At 41.0% G+C, this 15,263-nt stretch overlaps 1 protein-coding gene across 3 annotated transcripts in view; it reads left to right on the forward strand.

Annotated features, from left to right (window-relative positions):
• Positions 1-15,263, forward strand: part of SHISAL1 (shisa like 1) — a 210,695-nt gene that overhangs the window by 35,777 nt on the left and 159,655 nt on the right. The window contains exon 2 of one of the 3 annotated variants that reach the window (XM_089680792.1): positions 3,302-3,402. The exons of the other annotated variants lie outside the window; for them this stretch is intronic. The gene's annotated coding sequence lies outside the window, so the exon portion shown is untranslated. The remainder of the gene's footprint in view (positions 1-3,301; positions 3,403-15,263) is intronic. 3 annotated transcript variants of the gene reach the window in all.

Here is a 15,263-nt window from a genome sequence, read left to right on the forward strand (position 1 = left end):
TATACTAATTTAAAGAGACAGTGATATCACTATAGTAATATATAACTAGAAAAGGTACAATTTCTGGGGAAATTGTGTGAAGTGTTCTTGCCTCCACCAGTAGTCTACAACTGGAGTGAGTAACTGGGTGGAGTGGCTTGTCACTCTGCTGCCTGCTCACACACCTGGGTTCCTATGGCAACTCACTCTACAGCAGTGTTTCTCAATTCCAGTCCTCATGGACCCCCAACAGGTCATGTTTTCAGGATTTCCATTATTTTGCACAGGTGATTTGATCAGTTTCACTGCCTTAGTAATTACCACAGCTGTTTCATCTGAGGGAAATCCTGAAAACATGACCTGTTGGGGGTCCATGAGGACTGGAGTTGAGAAACACTGCTCTACAGCAAGGGCAGAGAAGAGCGGTTAAAAACAAACTGCTCCAACTTGCTCACTTCACTGGCAGTTGCCATCTTCAAACGGTTGTAGTTCAAGCATTATAACTCCTACACTGAAGAGTTTTATATTGTGAGAATCACAAGACCCAGACCTACATTTTGTTGCATAGTATGTCTCTGAAATATTAAAAATGAAGGCACATCCGCATAGAAATTGCCCTTCAAATTTGAGGTGGCTAGAGTGGAGTTTCAATGAATGTCAATGGGCGGCATGAATTGCAAACAAATGGTCATATTGTGAAAACTATCAGGACTATGGCTTAGCCGTGGACATTCTTAGTGGCAGCAGGGATAGCTGAACGTTTTGATATAAGATTTGTGTAGGTAGGCTTGAAAATGAGGGAGTGATGGCAGTTTAGAAATCATGTCCTGATTTTTCAGCTCACACTCTAGCTTTTGTCAGCTCCCACTCTAGTTTTGAACATTCCGTCATTCATTCCTATGGGACCAATTTCATCACAAAAACGCCGATATTTTGTGAACCATTCGGCGAAAGGTTCCACAAAGTAATAGCACACCAATCGGGAACAATCCGCACGTTTCTGTATATTACTGTCTATGTAGTGTAAAAACTGTGGGAGGAGTTAGGGTGATACGTTTGGCTAGAATAATAAGAATATATATGTGAGATAACAGTAAGTGGTCGCCATGCAAGAACACTTAAATATAGTAAACTTGTGTCCAGGGGCTAACTGTACTAGAGTATAGAGGCAGGTATATTAGTGTACTGTATAAAGAGATAGTAATGACACTATATTAATGTATACAGGCAGTAATAACTCACCTATATACTGTACACATTATTTACACCTATGTTCCATTCTACAGTATGTACAGAAATTATTTGCTATCTATTACTGTATAGAGACCATACGATCAGGGGCGGACTGACAACTCATGGGGCCCCTGGGCAATAAGAGATCATGGGGCCCCTGTGTCCTTGCCCAAACTCAAAAAAGCCTATGAAAAAAGGTACCAAGGGCATCTCATGGGGCCCCCTATTGGCCCCAGGCCCTCGGGCAGTGCCCGGGTTTCCAAATGGTCAGTCCGCCCCTGCATACGATTACTATGATAGTATACAGAAGGATTCCATCTTGCAATTCTTTTGAAGCAGTGTAGTACCTTCAACTTGGTAGTTAATAGTTTAATATTTGTAAGATTTCTCCTGAGCCCTTCATGAATATTATGCACATAAACGTATACTGGTGGGCACAGGTTAGGCTGGCCATAGGTTATACATTTTTCTTGTACAATGTTCCTTTAGATTTACCAAAAAGTATATAATATTAGATAAAACCTAAACAACACTTTCAGCTGTATCCAATTAGGCACTACCTACTTGAAGGTAAATCTAAAGGAAATTGTAAAGAAAATTGTATAATGTATGACCCGCCTGTCTGGTTTTCATCCTTGCATTAGTTTTGGGTTCCTCTCTTTCCTAAAGGCAGATCATTATGTTCCAGGGCCATGAGCAATGCCTTTAGTAGCTGCCAGAAAGGAGGCTCAACAGCAAGGATTATGTGACAAGAGTCTGTAGTCCTGAAAAACTGTCTGAATCTAGCTTCAATGAGCATTGAACTCACATCAAGATAAGCTATTTGTTTCTTGAGATGCTCTTTAAAACTAATAATAGTTAGTAGAATAAGTCAAGCCTGCAAAAAAGGGGTAAAATAAGGAAACAGACGGCAGAATTATCTAGAGCACATAAAATAAATCAAAATCCTTTTAAAATTCTCCTCTGTTTATTTTTTGAGAGCTTTAAATGTCACTTACATCTTTCCCATAATGACTTAAAATTTGCTAATTACTGCACAGTAGAGCAGAGAAAAAAATTTAATTTATTTTTCCCCTGTTCTAATTCAAAGGATTAGCCTCCCGCATAATAGTTATTCTAATCCAAGGAACAGGGACGTTAAAAAAAAAAAAGAAAATGAAAAATGAGGCAATGTATTTCTTTGTATAAGGCACTTAACAATAATTGCTGCCGGTTCTCATTGTCAGTAGGACAGTTACAAGCTGGACAGATCAATGACATTAATAGACCATAGACTCAAAAACCCATGTCTGCCACTATATGCTGATTACTGCCAATACAAAGCAAAGACATACATGGAGCTCCATCCTTTGTCAGTGGATCCTTGTGTTGTAGAACCAGAAGTTACTGGTCAGTTTATGTTATAATCCAGCTGAATTATTTATTTATTTCAGGTACTTACATAGCACTGTCAATTTACACAGTGCTTTACATATATATATTGTACATTCACATCAGTCTAACCCTCAAGGGGTGTACAATCTAAGGTCCCTAACTCACATTCATACATACACATACTAGGGCCAATTTAGACAGGAGCCAATTAACTTACCAGCATGTCTTTGGAGGGTGGGAGGAAACCAGGGTACCTGGAGGAAACCCATGCTGGCACAGGGAGAACATACAAACTCCAGGCAGGTGGTGCCGTGGTTGGGATTCAAACCAGTGACCCTAATACTGCCAGGCAGAAGTGCTAACCATTTAACCACTGTGCTGCATGTTTTGCTGTTATGATATATATTCAATGGTTACATACGTTTTAAAGGCTTTTTTTGCCTTCTTCTGGATCAACTTTGAATACAGGGTTCTGTTTGTGAAGGTTCTGTTTTCTATTACTGGTTGAACTTGATAGCCTTTTGTCTTTTTACAACCTGACCTTGTTGTTGTTTTTTTTTTATGAGTGATGTTGTTGAATCAGTATATGACCAAAATGCTTAAAGCAGTATTAAACCCAAAAATAAAAAAAATATTACATTACAGATTACCAATCCTTAATTGTGGTGGCTGCATTAGTTCTCCTTTCTTAGACCTTTTTCCTTTGTTTTCAAAGGATCCAGGCAGTTACACACTTCCTGTCTTAGGATGTCTCCACTCTGGATGAAGGAGCAACAGAGACACCTTTGGACAGCAGCACTGTCAATCAGTGGAAAGGTAGATTAAAATGAACTAGTAGATTTAGATGGACCTTATAAAAGTGACTAACAATTGAAAAATCCAGCTGTAGCTGCAGCGTAGTTTTTTTTATTTTTGGGAAAGAGCTGTGACTTCATGTCCAGATCACTAGATGAAAATAAAGGAAAAAATGCCTAAACAATTGCCGCCATCACATCTAAGAACCTGATTTTCTTTTTGGGTTCAGTACTGCTTTAGGGAACATTTAAAGTGGTTGTAAAGGCTCTAGGTTTTTTTTACCTTCATCCATTCTATGCATGAAGGTATAACACCCTCTCTATGCAGCAGTCCCCCAGCCCCCCAAATACTCACCTAAGCCCCCTCTCAATCCAGCAATTTGCACTATAGTCTCGGATATCCTGGGACTCCCTCTCCTCATTGGCTCCAACTGCTGTCAATCACAGCCAGTGAGCCAATGAGAAGAGGGGGAGGGGCGATTCACAGCTCCATGTGAATGCTGTTTGCTGTGGGGGCACCCGACAGGAAGAAGGGGCTAGGAGCGTCAGCGGGGGACCTGAGAAGAGGAGGATCCGGGGTGCTCTGTGCAAAACCACTACACACAGCAGGTAAGTATGGACATGTTTGGTTTTTTTTTAGAAAAAAAAATTAAGCCTTTAGTATCGCTTTAAAATGGCTGTAAACCTCATATAAGAAATATGAACAAAGTATATCCCTCTATTGTCTACTTGTCTCTATCCAGAGTAATAAGTGTCATTTCTGTCTGCTGCCTCATACCTCTTCCATTTGCATGAGTCAATCCTGACAAGTTTTACTTACACCAAGAGAAAAAATGTGACAGGATAGGTAGCTCCAGCACACAGGCTGTGATTGACAGCTCTGTTCAGCTACTTGCTCCATGCTTTCTGAAAGCTTGGACAAGCTTTAAAAATTCTGGATTTTGAATGGCTGTAAAGAAGAGATGGCTGCAGATAAACAGATACAATTTGTGTAGAAGGATTTGTTTCATCTCTGTGTATCACCTGGGTCCAGTCACTTCACTGGGTATATGTAAGGGTTTACAACTAATTTAACCCCTTCATGCTGACAGTACGCATATACAGAACTGGGCTTTTTTCCGTGAAGCCGCATATGTGCATATTGGTACCGGGCTGTTGCCAGGATGTCTGGGTCCCTACCAATGATCGGGAATCGGGACTCCCCAGTTCCGGGTCACCTGATCACTGTGATAGCCTCTGATTGGCTATCACAGTGATCAGTCATTGTGCAGCCCGACCCTGTGTTTTTGTTCTTTCTGAATGGGGAAGAGAAACATTGTTTCTCTCCCTCATGCAGGGATAATGTAAACAAGAGTGTGCAGTAAAAAAAGAAAATAAAAAATACCTAGATCAATGTTAGATCTAGGTCAGTCCCAGGATTAGTGTTAGGTTAAAGGTCAGAGTCAAAGGTCATTACTAGTAAATTTTGGGCAGGATTATTTTTTTTAAAAAGCATTTTTAAATGTAGTATCAGTGTCAGTTAGTGTCGGTGTTTTAGGTAGGATAAAAAAAAGCTAAATGTGCACTATTGTTTCTGGGCCTTACTACAGGTACAAACATCAAATAACATATACATTTTGAATTGCACTTGGGGGATAAGAATATGCATGCATCATGCATACTAGGGGGAGTACTACTGGGGGAATCAATGGTGGAGAAGGATCTGGGAGTTCTGGTAGATCACAACCTTAATAATAGCATGCAATGCCAAGCTGCGGTTTCTAAAGCGAGCAAAATCATCTCTTGTATCAAAAGAGGTATAGACCCCAGAGAGAGAGATATCATATTACCCCTGTACAAATCATTAGTATTACCTCATCTGGAATATGCAGCTCAGTTTTGGGCACCAATTCACAAAAAGGATATTGAGGAACTGGAGAAAGTGCAGAGAAGGGCAACCAAGGGCAAATACGCTGATAAGCAGGGGTGTAGATAAGGGGTAGGTCAGGGGGGTCTGAACCCCCCCAGAAGAGAGTTGCCAACCATCCCTGCAGCCCTCGAAATTTCCACTTGCCCACAAGTGGAAATAAGGTGGGGGCAATGAACAGTGCCGGGACTAGGGGTGCGTGTGAGGGGCATCGGTAGGGGCAGTGACAAGGAACGATCTCCTGTATGACTTTCAATGAAGCAGCTGGAAGCCATGGGAGGGAGAGGAGGAGAAGCAGCTTCCAGCTGCTTTCTTGAAAGCCATACAGGGAGATAACTGCTTGTGACCGCCCCCATCGCTGCAAAGAACATACCTGATCATTCTGTTTTCTTTCTGCCACCCCCTCTCCATCCCACCACCGCTGTGTTCTTCTCACTGCCCAGCCCCTCCCCCTATTCTCCGCACCAATAGGAGCAGAGGGGAGAGAGGCTGGATCAGCTCTGCCTCCCCCTGTGCCCACCCACACTCCAGTCCATGCAGCTTCAGAGAAGGTGTGGGTGGGAAACTGAACACAGCAGCTCTGATGCCTCTGAATGAGACATGGATGGTGAGTCCCACTTCCTTTCCTTTCTTCCTTCCTTCCTTCCCTTTCTTCCTTACTTTCACCCTTCCCTTCTTTGCACCCCTCCCTTCCTTGCATCCTTCCCTTCCACCACTCCCTCCCTTCCACCCCGTCCTTCCTTCCACCCACCCCTCCCTTCTTTCCTTCCACCCCTCCCATCCCCCCTTCCCTCCCTTCCTTCCACCCACCCCTCCCTTCCTTCCACCATTCCCTCCCTTCCTTCCTTCCTTCCACCCCTCCCTTCCTTCTTTCTTTCCTTCCACCCACCCCTTCCTTCCTTCCTTCCACCCCTCCCTTAATTCCTTCCACCCACCCCTCCCTTCCTTCCTTCCACCCCTCCCTTCCTTCCTTTCACCCACCCCTCCCTTCCTTCCTTCCTTCCTTTCTTCCTTCCTCCCTTATTTACTTCCACCCCTCCCCTCCTTCCTTGCTTCCCTCCCTTCCTTAATTCCACCCCTTCCTTCCTTCCTTCCTTCTTTCCTTCCTTCCTTCCTTCTTTCCTTCCTTCCTTCCTTCCACCCACCCCTCCCTTCATTCCTTCCTTCCACCCTGCCCTCTCTCCCTTCCACCCCACCGTTCCTTCCTTCCTTCCACCCACCCCTCCCTTCCTTCCTCCCACCAACCCCTCCCTTCCTTCCTCCCACCAACCCCTCCCTCACTTCCTTTCACTCCTCCCTTCCTTCTTTCCACCCACCCCTTCCTTTCTTCCATCCCTCCCTCCCTTCCACCCCACCCTTCCTTACACCCACCTCTCCCTTCCTTACACCCCTCCCTTCCTTACACCCACCCCTCCCTTCCTTCCATCTACCCCTTTCTTCCTTCCACCCACAATTCCTTCCATCCACCCCTTCTTTCCTTCCTTCCACCTCTCCCTTCCTTCCACCCACCCCTCCCTTCCATCCACCCTCCCTTCCTTCCACTCACCCCTCTCTTGCATCCATCCATCCACCCCCCCCTTCCTTCCATCCACCCCTGTTTTCCTTCCTCCCACTCCTCCCTTCCTTCCTTCCTTCAAGGGGGAGAAGTTGGTGTGCGCTGATAAGAGACATGGAGGAGCAAAGCTACGAGGAAAGATTAGAGGAACTGAATTTATACTCTCTTGAGAAGAGGATGCTAGGGAGGAAATGATCAACATATACTGTATAAGTACATAAGTGGCCCATATAGTTAACTGTGATGGCGTTAAGGTCATCACAGAGGACAAAGGGGCACTCTTTAGGTCTGGAGGAAAAGAGATTCCATCTCCAAATATGGAAAAGCTTTTTCACAGTAGGACCTGTGAAAATGTGGAATAGTGGTTCTGGCCAGCTCAGAAGATTGTTTTAAAAAAGGTCTGGATTCTTTCCTAAATGTACACATTATAACTGGATATTAATATTTATAGATAAAGTTGATCCAGGGAATATCTGATTGCCTCTTGATGGATCAGGAAGGAATTTTTTTCCCTGCTGGAGCAAATTGGATCATGCTTCATTGGGGTTTTTTGCTATTTACCACCCAAAAAAAGCCCAATATGTCCTAAAAAAAAAAGGTATAATCCACCTGCATACACAAAGTAGTTGTGATGATATGTGTGGATTTACTAACACGTGTTAAAGTTGCAAAATTGTGTTTAGGCATTTAAATTTGTTTTACCCTCAGTCACTAAGGGGTTAAAGCTACATTCCAGTCCACCCCACCACCACCCACACTGTAAGGGTAAAATTGTTGTTTAGTCTAAGAAGTAAGGAACAAGCAATAAAACGTCCACAGGTGTCCTAGACAGACCAGTCCTTGAAGCCACTTCTCTTGGCTGCTTTTTTAAGCACATTAGGTTGTGTTGGGAGTGCATTCACTTAGAATGGACTGGCTTAACCTAACGAACATTAATGTGGGATGCAATGCGCATATAACGCACCTCAAAGAAGCAAACGGGCCCTAATTTATCCTAGAAAACATAACTGCTTTGGCGATTGTTTTTCCATCCTGCCTGGAGATGAACAGATCTAGGTCCCTTGGGTCTGACATGTATTGAGATTTGCAGGAGCCGGTGCTGTACCCTTTATTTATATTTGACATGATCAGCTATTTCTTAGATCCAAGCCTTCGGCTGTGTATCCAGAGGACTTCTCCAGCACATTGTGCTTACTGTATGAAATCCGATTAGAGCCAATTATCTAAAGAAAATTCTTTCTTCATTGTTCCCGCTGAAACTTTGTTACCTTTGTAGTTCCTGGTAGCCGTGGCGGCTGCAGTGCAGGACTTACCGGGAGTCAGTTGTGATCTCAGATCATAGAGCCTTCCGCTTTCAAGACGCCTTTCCCTGCACTGGCTGCTAATGACAGAATTTCTGGCTCCTCAGCTCTAGCTTCCAGCACGCAATTACAGCCTTATCATTGTGTTTCCATCTTTAAAAATATAACAGCGCCTTCGCAAACACATTGTTATATACAATCACTGCACAAGCCATTTTGTCATTTAAGGTTATTAAAATCATACAACCAGCTAGGGAAAAATATGAATTTCTGTTCCTTGCAACCATGGCAAAAGTAGTCTGTGTACTTTCCAGATATTTAATCTCCCTGCTCATGAGATTGCTTTGCTGTTTTTGTCAGATGACTGCACAGAGCTTTACTTACTTTATTACTCATTTATTTCAGGTACTTCTATAGTGTTGTCAATTTACACAGTGTACATATATATATATATATATATATATATATATATACGCGGTACATTCACATCATTCCCTAACCCTCAAGGGGTGTACAATCTAAGGTCCCTAAATTCACATTCATATACTAGGGCCAATTTAGACAGGAGCAAATTAACTTACCAGCATGTGTTTGGAGCAGTGTTTCTCAACCTTTTTTCAGTCCAGGCACCCTTTAAAATTATGGACAGTCACAAGGCACCTTTTCAAATTCTGGACAGTCTTGAGGCATCCCATTCTAAAATGTGAAAAATTATTCTAATAGTTTTCTATAATGCAGCAACACTCACACATGTAGGACACCCAACATTAGAGGTGACTTATTCTACCAAAGCAAATACACTTTTTCACACTGGTACTGATTAGTATTCTAGTGTTTCTCTTCTAAACACCAGACACATTCAGTGCTTGCGCGCTCATTCTAATGGCCAGAATAAATTAATATTCTGGCCAATGGAATCCATAAACTCTCATATGCTTGGCATGTCTAAACGCACCTAAACACATGTGTAGTATGCGGCTTTAGGTGCGTTTTTTCCCGTGCCCCCCCAGGTGTAATAACCCATTTAAAGGGATGCCAGGGCTAGTCAAGAAGGGACTAAAGCAGTGCTCAAAAAAAGCTTAACCTATACTTTTTGCCGTATTCCATCCTCATGGTCCCTGTAAATGGAAGCATTGAAGAAGTGTGTTCTGCGCCTTTACACATTTTGCTAAAAGATGTCCCACATTTTCTCATCTCAGAAAGTTGGGAGTTGTGCTGGTGAGTGCCTTCATCCTCCTCGAACAACAGATGTCTGGGCTCCGAGTCAGTGTTTTCCTGCATGTGATACCTTTTACATAACCAAACTTTCTGCAAACGGCAGGGAAGGAATAATCAGAGTGTGTAAGCTGACGCCAGAAACGCAGATGTGAGGCAGATTCCCAAAGATGTTACCTTGAGCCTATGTTCCGTACTTAGCATCCCTGCTGGCATTTCAAGAGTTCCCTGACATCAGGAATCACAGGGAGCCACGCAGATGACGGGAAATGCTTATGTTATGGGAGCCTCCAAGGTCCCAAATCAGCAAAACACAATTGGAAAACAGATTCAGCAGAATATGCAGGTGGAAGATGTACTTCGTCTGTCTCTTCTCATAGCACTTTGGTATATGACATTACTTTCCAAGCATAAAGAGGACTATACCCTCAATGGTCTTTACTATAGTGGGGAGTTCCTATTTCTGATTCATAAGGGCTGACCGTAAAAAAGAATTCTATTTCATATTATGTAGTATGCTACGTGTGTGATGTCTGTTCAGTTCTAATCAACTCTCAGGAATTCTTTGGGTCACCTCTCTGGGCACCATGTCTAATACATTTGAGAGCTATTTCCAAAAGAATTTTCTTTGGAAAATTTTCACAAGGTTGTCACCAGGTCTTTCCTCAATCCTCTCCAATTATTCAGCATGGGACCAGCATGTTGAATGTGAAAACACATGTATAGCCAATTTGTACATACATTCTGAGGCCAACTTAGACAACCTACCAGCATGTCCTTGGTGTGCCGGAGGAAATCGGAGTACCCGGAGAAAACCCACACAAGCACAGGGAGAACATTGAAATTCCATTCAGATAGTGTCTTGGCCGAAATTCAAACAAAGGACCCCAGTACTGCAAGGTATATGTGCTAAGACCTGTGCTGCCCAATATGCTACATGGTATACTATTAATATTAATATACATAGCTGGGAGCTGGAGATTTTATTTTTTTTTTTTTGCTCTTTTCTAGCGTGTTGTCAATTTTCAGTTTTTGAAATCTATCAGTGAAATTGGGATACGTCCTAAAATGCAGTCAAAATACTGCATAGTTTAGTTTACTTAAAAAAATAATAATCCTGTCCAAGACATTATCTGCTTGGAGTTCCCATGTTCTCCCTGTGGTTGTGTGGAATTTTCTCCAAGTACTCAATTTTCCTCCCACCCTCCAAAGACATGCTAGTAGGTTAAAGTGTTACTAAACCCAGGACTCTGCAATTACTATATCTGGTCTCCCACAGTACACAGAATGCGGAAATGCAATTATTTTAGTAAATATAAACTTCTAAATACCTTTTCTTATCAGCAATATATAGCAGTTCCGTGACTTCCATCAGTGTCCAGCAGAGCACTGTTTAAAACTTGTAGGAGAAGTTTTCATTCTCCCCTGATTGTCCTATGAGGCTGCATAACCTCTGACCTGTCTGGACAGCACTGATTAGCCCTTGGCTGATCACATGAGCTTTCCCAAGAAAAAAAAAACTCTTTAGCAATACACACTAAATTGAGCATGTGCAGCTTGCCCCCAAGGTTCAGTTCTATAAGGAGACGGATTGGAGACAGTAAGGGAGGATCAGAGAAGACAGGATCAAACATCCTTTTTACACAATGCGAAGGATTAACCTATTAAGTTCCACAGTGAGTGTAACAAGCATGATTTGCTGCATATACAGCATGATTTTAGCAACAATTTAATTGGCCCTAGTATGTGTATGTATGTGAGATAGGGACCATAGATTGTAAACTTCTTGAAGGCAGGGACAGATGTGAATGAGCAGAATGTAAAGCACTGTGTAAATTGTCAGCACTATAAAGAAAAAAAACACACACACAGATTTTATATATATATATATATATATATATATATATATATATACATATACAGTAATATATTTTTCCAGCTACAAGTATTTATTTTTTTTCTTCTAAATATTTGAAAGAGTCGATTTATTAACACATTCCCCTTACCTCATCCTTGCACGCCGTAGCTCCTTTCTCTTCTGAGAATTTCTAATTACTCTCTGTGCTGGCCTAGCTCCTCCACCCCACCCCTCCCTACATAACCGTTTATGTACCTGCTGGGGCAGAAGTGAACGGGAATACTGACATCACACCCCAGATTTGCACCCAGCAGCAGTCTCAGGGCTTTTAAATGTCTAGACAAGGGAGGCTTTTACAGGTTAATAATATACATAAAATATAATAAATGCACACATAATCTTATGGGAAGCTTTTTGTTGAAATAAATGGTCTGATGACAGGGTCTCTTTAACAACGGCAGTACTTATGTATTTTGCTTTAACAGAGCTGTACTCATCCAGTACATTTTGTCCTGGTGAAAACGACAACATCAAGAAACAAATCGCATTCAAGGGGATTCCTAAAGAGATCTTAATAAGAATCTCAATGACACCTTCATGGCAGACCAACATGTATCTATCAGGATTCACAGAACACCTCAGCAAGCAGTTTCTGTCCTACATGAACAGTAAAATAATTGTGCCTTAAGGAAACCTTTTATTTGTTCTATAATAGTCAGCAGAAAAACTTACAAATACAACAGAATTCAAAGTGACACTGTTCAACGTTACATCCAAGTGTCAGATTTGATAGATTTTTCTGGTCTCATTCGGCAGGCAAAGTAGAATACAGTCAGGAGCGGACTGACAACTCATGGGGCCCCCGGACAATTGGGGATCATGGGGCCCCTATGTCCTTGCCCAAACTCAAAAAAAGCCTATGAAAAAGGTACTAGGGGCATCTCATGGGGCCCCCTACTGACCCCGAGCCCTCGGGCACTGCCCGAGTTTCCAAATGGTCAGTCTACCCCTGGATACAGTATATGGTTAAAGCAAAACTCAGTACAGACAACTGATTACTTACATGGAATGCATATATTCACAGTGCATGGTTCTGTTCACAAATGTTCAACACAGATCAGCCATTTCTGCATCCTTTCACCTACAGCAGGGTTTCTCATCCAGGGTTCCATGGAACGTTCGGGTTCCTCCAGAGGTTGCAAGGAGTTCCTTGAGCAATGAGCAATTTTGTGCCTCTCAGAAAAGTTCCCAATGACTCCAATGATCTTTTTACCTATCTGTAAGGAGGTAATTCTTCCAAATAACCACAAGTGTAAGGAGCATTCTTCCCACTGACCATCACACTGATGTATCATGAGTTGTAGATATACAGGCGTACCTCGGTTAACACAATTTTCGGTTTAAAATGAAAATCCATTGAAAATAATGCCTCAGTTTACAAATTTTTTTTGCAATACAAAGCAAGTTTCCCCAGGAAGCATTGCGCCTGGGAGGTTTATGGCGCCGGCCCCGTGCCTTTAAAGTGCACTTTATAAAGAGTTTTGAACAGATAAGACTTCTTTTTTACTTTTTTCTGACCTCCAGAACGGATTAATTGGTTTTCAATGCATTTACAATTTTTTTTCGCAGTGTGAAGCAAGTTTTTCCAGGATGAATTGCGCCTGGGAGGTTTATAGTGCCGGCCCTGTGCATGCTGGAGTCTGTGGGTAGCACGTGGCGTCGAGTGTAGAGGTGTTGGAGCAGTTTTTGCAGCGAGTTTTGGAGCCATTTTGGACATTTTTAATCATGTTGCTGTACAGTATTTATGCCTTTAAAGTGCACTTTATAGAGTTTTGAATAGATTAAATACTTTTTTTTTACTTTTTTCTGACCTCCAGAATGGATTAATTGGTTTTCAATGCTTTCCTATGGGAAGCCACGTTTCACTTTACGAATTTTTCGCAATACAAAACATCCCGGAGAACGCATTAAATTTGTAAACCGAAGTACGCCTGTAGTAATGTTTAGCAGGGATTCCCTTACACCAGAAAGTTATTTCAAGGGTTCCTCTGAAGAAAAGGTTGAGAAAGGCTGACCTACAGAGACAATATTGCAGTCTGATCACTGGGAGAGGAGATTGAGGAAATGCTTCCTCCTGTTTACAGCAGACTGATGACATCATTTCAGCCTAGGCAAGGTCAGAGATTGAAGCATAAAAATGGCTTTTTAACGAAAAAAATGTAGCTTTTGTATATTAACCGCTTCCCATCTGGAAGGCGGCACGGGTGCACAAAATCACGTATATATACATGATTTTGCATTTCCAGGTAGTTGGCGCGGGCGAGACGTGCGCACGCCCTACCCGCGCCGCGGCTGTCAATCACTGGGTTCCGGTCACTCATTACTCACCAACACTCGGTTATTACCAAGGATCTCCCACGTGGAAGAGAGCTGTTTTGTTTACTAACAGTTCTCCGTCAACTCGGGCACACTGCTTTGGATGACTGTGCACAGCACAGCCATCCAAAGCAGTGTGCTTACAGTCAAGCACACAGTAAAACATTCCCAGCACACCGTTAACCCTTTGATCGCCCCTCATGTTAACCCCTTACTGCTCAGTGCTATTAGTATAGTGTCAGTGCTTTTTTTAGCACTGATCACTGTACTGGTGTCACTGAGGATGTCAGTGACACAAAGTCAGTTCCCCTCAGTGTCTGAATGTCCTGCTATAAGTCGCTGATCGCTGCCATCACTATTAAAAATTAAAAAAAGCCCAGTATCTATACTGCCATTTGTAAACGCTATAACTTTCATGTAAACCAAGTAATTTACACGTATTGGGATTTTTTGTTAGCAAAGATATGGAGCAGAATACATTTTGGCCTAAATTTATGACGAAATCTGATTTTATATATTTTTTTACTGGACATGTTTAATAGCCAAACGTAAAAAATATAGTTTTTTTCTCAAAATTGACGGTCTTATTTTTTTTATAGCACAAAAAATAAAAACCGCACAAGCGATTAAATACCACCAAAAGAAAGCTCAATTTATGGGAAAAAAGGACATAAATTTCATTTGGGTGCAGCATTGCATGACCGTGCAATTGTCAGTTAAAGTAACGCAGTGCTGTAATGCCAAAACTGGCCTGGTCAGGAAGGGGGGGTAAATTCTCAGGAAGGCAAGTGGTTAAAGAATCTGTTCAGGCTGACTGGTAAAGTTTACAAACAAATAATAAATGCATCCATTATGCGGAAAGTATTTTTTAAATATATTCTTCAGATTTTTTTTAACATAAAAAAGTAATTTTAACATATATTTGTAAATGCATTACAAAAATGTAGATTTGTATTTTTAAAGACTTACAGTATATTTGAAATTTATTTTTAAAAATATATTTTATATATTTTGTAATAAAAACGCATTTCAACATGCAGTATATATATTTATATATATATATATATATATATATATATATATATATATGCACCCATTTTGCGGAAAGTATTTTTAAAATATATTCTTCAGATTTTTTTTTACATAAAAAAGTAATTTTAACATATATTTGTAAATGCATTCCAAAAATGTAGATTTGTATTTTTAAAGACTTACAGTATATTTGAAATTTATTTTTAAAAATATTTTTTATATATTTTGTAATAAAAACGCATTTCAACATGCAGTATATATATGCTGAAATATATTGAATATGGCCAAAATTGTCAATGTATTTGGGAAGAATATTTTTAAAATGTATTTAAAGACTTACAGTATATTTGAAATATATTTTTAAAAATATTTTTTATATATTTTGTAATAAAAACGCATTTCAACACGCAGTATATATATATATATATATATATATATATATATATATATATAAATATATTGAATATGGCCAAAATTGTCAATGTATTTGGGAAGAATATTTTTCAAATGTATTTAAAATATATTTTTCTTCCATATGGGTTTAATGGCCAACATCATTCAAACCACTTCTTCTGAGCCCAGGTTATCATGGGCCCCCTGATTTTGCACAGTGTAGTTTTTCTTCTTAGCATTCTCCTCT

This window comes from Staurois parvus, unplaced genomic scaffold (genome assembly GCF_062004578.1).
Source record: "Staurois parvus isolate SC_StPar_1 unplaced genomic scaffold, SC_StPar_1.0 ptg000249l, whole genome shotgun sequence".
NCBI lineage: Eukaryota > Metazoa > Chordata > Amphibia > Anura > Ranidae > Staurois > Staurois parvus.